The 5,269-nt window shown below is 52.2% G+C and overlaps 1 pseudogene; it reads right to left on the bottom strand.

Moving 5' to 3' along the window:
• Nucleotides 1–4,147: 4,147 nt before the first annotated feature.
• Nucleotides 4,148–4,636, bottom strand: LOC119300874 (annotated as a pseudogene).
• Between the last annotated feature and the right edge of the window lie 633 nt (nt 4,637–5,269).

Genomic DNA, 5,269 nt, shown 5'->3' with positions numbered 1-5,269 from the left:
TATTTAACAAATTTAATGCTCGTAATGGAGACCACCTGAGTGTTCGTCGCGGCCTTTGTCTCTCCCTGGATGTTGTATCATGAGTTCGGCAGGTTCACCGCCGGACGGAGTCCTGTAAAAAAAAGGAGAAAAATAAAAGATAAAAAGAGCGACACACTTGGGAGCCCCTGGTGTGGTCGAACCGCACTCCGGGTTTGTTGTGGTCGTGCACCTTCCCCTAGACCCATGGTATCTCCAGGGCGTAATTATGTACGCGGAGAGTTTGTCTTGTAATTGTGCGAGGGCTGGGGTTGGGGCCGCATTGCTACGCGTGCTCGGAACGTGCCAGGTGGTCTTGGTTGATGTTGCTCCGGGCGCGTTTGGTCGTGTCCGGCCGTTTAACGGTCGGACTCGAAAATTGCCTTAAAGGACTGCTCTGTACTTCTGCCGCGAGAGCCGCTGTATGTTCCTCTGTTCGGAGGGAGCGTTCCGTGTTTCCATTGACCGTGATGACTCCGCGGGGGCCTGGCATCTTGAGCTTAAGGTATGCATAATGCGGCACCACGTTGAATTTTGCGAACGCGGTTCGTCCAAGCAGAGCATGATAGCCACTGCGGAATGGGACTATATCAAAGATTAACTCCTCGCTTCGGAAATTATCCGGGGATCCGAAGACCACTTCCAGTGTAACTGAGCCTGTACAACTGGCCTCGACACCTGGTATGACGCCTTTGAAGGTTGTCTTTGTAGGTTTAATCCTTGAAGGGTCTATATTCCGCCCGGGACCTCCACAACGGTTGATGTCGTGGGTCAACCAAGGGCTCAACTGGGGGCCGTCAAAGGACGTGCCCCTACTGCAGGGCCGGATTCGAGATCTCCAGGCGAGGGAGATCGATCTGGTCGTGGTGATGCAGGTTATGCTGATCAGGCGTCACTTGCCCTGCAAACGCCGTCCTCTCCGACTATGGGAATTTAATCCAGAGGGACCACGGATTCTTCAACACTTCATGGGTATGACACCCCTGGAGATGTACAAGTTATTCTTCGGATCGCAAGAGGCGCGTCCGGAATTGACCGAGGATGCTGGCCTAAGCTACAATCGCCCGGGTACTCAAGTAAGTAGCTCCGAGTCCGTTGCCTTTCGATGATCCGCCTTACGACCAATCTCCTTCTAAACAGGAGTGGATAGCGGGAGCAAAATTAATATGGTGTCCGGCCCCCCTCCTAGAGAACGCGCCGGATTTCATGCTGGTCCGGATGTTGGAGGTTGCGCCTCCAGAGGAAGGCGAAGGGGAAAGTGGAAAAGCTACTGCCTCACCTAAGGAGGCTCTTGAAAGAGGGGGGATCGAGAATCCCTCCCTCCAAGGGGAGAAGAGGATTGCCTCCGAGGACCCGGGGGCCAAAGCCCCTAAGCGGGGGAAGAAATCTTCACCAGAGGGTCCTGCGTCCGGAGAGGCCCCGGCCGCACAGTCTCCCCTAAAGGATCAGCCCTCCAACGAGCCGTAAGTAGAAAGAAAGGATTTTTATAATAAAGGACATCCCTTTTTGTGCTTCTGAGGATAACTAAAGTTTTTACCTTGTAGTTCGGATCTCCGTCCTTCGCAAATGAGCTCGTCTTCGGGGGACCTTCGTCTGGAGATGATGGAGAGCGAGACGCCTCCGTCCGGGGCGCCATCGGATAGGGCGGACGATCTTGAAGTGTCGTTGCGGAGGGAGCCCCCGGGTTTGGCGAAGCCGGATAGTTTGGCGCCAACTGGTGTTCGGCTGAAGGATCTGCTTGAGAAGGCGTCTATCTCAGAAGATCACCACGCATTGATGAGTGTGGTGATTGAAAGGATTTCATCCGCCGAAGGCGGGTTGCGTAATGCCGCCAGGAGTTTGCTGGCGGGGTTTGAGGTACGTAAAAAATGACACCTCTTTTAACAGTTTTGCATATAGAATGTGCCTTGTATAGATAGTAGCCCCTGAGACTCGGTAGGTTGTCGAAATCGACAGCGTGCCGAGGATCAAAATTGCAAGTTTAAATTTCCGCCGTGCCGATGCAGGTGGCGGGTCGTCCGGGGGCCAGCCGGACTGACGGAGTTGCTGAACTAAAGTGGCAACTCACTGTTGCGGATGCGGACATCACGCTGATCAACAGGCGACTTGATGAGTCGCAAGGTAAGTGTTTCTGTGCGGTCACTTGGTAAGGGGGCCGAAGCCAGCTCCTTACAACATGTGTGTGAAATGCAGATAGTGCCGCTGCTGTGGAGAGCCTTCGGGCCAAACTTTCTCAAGCCAAGGAGCAGGCCAGAAGGAGTAATGCGGCGGCCTCGAGGGCGGCCGAGGAGTTAGCGGCCGAAAGGGCCGCACACTGCCGAAGCAGGGAGGAGATGGCCGAAATGGCCGTGAAGTTAAAAGATGCTACCGACCGTAATGAGGCTCTTGGGAAGGAGCGCCTAGCGGGGCAAGAAGACCTAGAGAAGGCCACCGCCGAAGCCAAGGATGCCCGCTCTGCAATGCGGGCTATAAAGGAAGAGCTGCGCCAGGCCGGAGAAATTGTAGCTGACAAGCCTTTTCTGCTGCGCCGAAGGTTTACGGACCCAAAGTATGCTTAGCTGGGCCAACTGTGGGGTCCAGAGGACCCTTTTATGGACTTAGCAGTGAGTGCGGCGGAAGCCGTTGTGCATTTTCGAAGCCAGAAGGATCACAAGACGGAAGAGCTGTTTTGGTCTCAATTCCATAGTCCGGAGTGTTCACTTCCGCTGACCGACCGTTTGGCCGAGTGGGTTGAGCTAAATAGGTTGTCCGGGCTTGCTATGACGGATATAGTGACCCATGTCTGGCCCGATAGGCCCAAGCCGAAGAGTTACTTTGGCTTATTGCAGCAATTTCTTGGAGCGGTGCCGCATATCAAGGCAATGAAGCGGTCGGCCTGCATAGAGGGTGCGCGGATGGCATTCGCCCGTGTGAAGACACATTGGACAGAGATGGATGCCATCGCTGTTGCGACCCTGGGTTCGGACGATAACCGGTTACCCGCCGAGCACTATTTTGGCGAAGTGCTGCGTGGTGCTCGTGTAATAGAGTCGCAGTGCTCAAAAAATGTTACGTTCAAATGAACGTTTTTATGATGTGAAACAATTTTTATGATGTAAGCGCCTTTTAGACTTGTGCGTTCAAGTAATAGAATATCTCCTATGCGGCCGTTCATGTATACGTGTGTATAACCTGAAAGATGGCAGTGTCGGCTTCAGCCCCCACGCACAAGGTGCGGGGGTGTTCGCAAAAAATAGCACGTTTTCACACTTAATCCGACGTCTCGGTCCTGTAAAGGAGGTGGTAGCGTAGCAAACGAGGCAACCGGACTATAATGCTTTAACACTTTCACTTAGCCATGGAGTTCGAGGGTGGGGCTACGACATAGCCCCTGGGGGCACCGCGCTCTCCGAATTTGGGGCGCGTATGTGCCTGACCGGGAAACGGCCCTTCGTCAAAGCGGAGGAATTCTAAACATTCCCATGGTCGATCGAGTGGTTGACCAGTCTCTCGCTGTATCATGACAGTCAGTTTTCGGCTTTCTCTACTGAGGTGCTCGCCCAGCCGAACTGGGGCACAATCGCAGTAGTTCTCCTGGAGCCGCATTAGCCGATGATACAGAATGTAAGGCAGCAAAACACAGGAGCCGGGCAAACCCAACATTTGACCAAAGACATGATTCGGAGCTGATGCATATAAGGCCTAACTCGAGACGCCGAACACTCCCGAAGGTGTTCGGTCTTTACAATAGCGGGCAAAACAATGCCCTAAGCCCCTTGTGTCCAGGTACGGGCAAGTTCTTCTGGCGCGGCCGATGCCAAAACGCCAGTCTCCACTCTGGTTATAATGAGAAACCAGGGGAATATAGCAACAAGAGACAGTAAGAAAGGTTTACGTAGGGTCTTAGTCTGAAAAGAGTCCTTGCAACGAGTCCCTACTGCACGTCTGCGCCTGTGTCTCCGTTGTGCCGTATCCTGGACGGGTGTGCACGCTGTTCATCTGGAAAAAGAGAGGAACTTAGTTTGAAAAGAGATCGTGCGAGAAAGTGCATAAAAAATTGAAATATAGATTAATAAAGCTGAGCCTATGCTAGCTCATTATGGCTTATATGTACAAACCCTTGTGAAGGGGTGTGCGGCTAGGTAGCCCCTAGCTTATGTATTCCGGACTCGTCCAGCCGTGTCCGGGGTCTCAGGCGACCTTTTAATGAAATGATGCCATGTGGACCGGGCATTTTAAGCGTAAGAGACGCGTAATGTGATATTGCATTGAAGCGGACGAAAGCTTCACGTCCCAGTAGTGCTTGATAGCAACTTTTGAATGGGGCGACATGAAATGTTAGCTTTTCTCGTCGGAAGTTGTCAGGTGACCCGAACATAACTTCCAGTAATAAAGAACCTGTGCACCAGGCATAAGGTCCTGGCGCCACTCCTTTGAAGGAAGTGCGGCTATGTCAAATTGTAGTAGGGTCTATCCCCATCCTGCGGATTGTGTCCGGATACAGCAGGTTTAAGTCACTGCCGCCGTCCATCAGAACTTGCGTAAATCGTAGTCCGTCTATTATGGGATCCAATATCAGAGCAGTCCATCCTGCGTTCCGGATACTCCTAGAATAATCTCGATGGTCAAAAGTGATTGGTTTTGACATCCAATCCCGGTGTTCCGCTGGGGTGGACCGTTCGGCACTTGTCTTAGTGAGTGCCGTGTTGTATTTCCGAACTATCACATGAAGTGAGTTTACTGTTTTGACTTCTTGTGGGAAAGTCTTCTGACTTCCGGTGCTTTGCTGGTGGGGTTCGTCATTGTCCGTACCGAGCCCCTTGTGTTTGGCGTTGAGTCTGCCGGACTGTTTAAAAACCCAACAATTTCGGTTGGTATGGTTTGCAGGCCTTCCGGAGGTACTGTGGATTTGACATATCCGATCCAAAATTTTGTTTAAATTGGATAGCTCGTCACTGTTGTCCTTAAGAGGCAGTGTTTTATTGTTTGGCCGCGAGCTTTTGAATCCGCCATTAACCGCCGTGCTCTTTGGGCTTCTTTCTTTATTCCGGCGCTTATCTTTCCTGTGCTGTGATTTTCTGTTTCCATCTCTGATCTTGGATGTACTTGGGTCGCTGGTGCTGCATCTTGCTAGCCAGCTGTCTTCTCCTGCACAAAAGCGCGTCATGAGGCTTGTTAGCGCAGCCATTGTTCTTGGCTTCTCTTGGCCGAGGTGTCTGGCGAGCCATTCATCTCGGACGTTGTGTTTGAAAGCTGCTAAGGCTTCCGCGTC

The sequence above is a fragment of the Triticum dicoccoides genome, chromosome 1B, assembly GCF_002162155.2.
Source record: "Triticum dicoccoides isolate Atlit2015 ecotype Zavitan chromosome 1B, WEW_v2.0, whole genome shotgun sequence".
In the NCBI taxonomy this organism is placed as follows: Eukaryota; Viridiplantae; Streptophyta; class Magnoliopsida; order Poales; family Poaceae; genus Triticum; species Triticum dicoccoides.
Note: the sequence above shows the minus strand (reverse complement) of the source record. Positions and strands in the feature narration are given on the sequence as shown.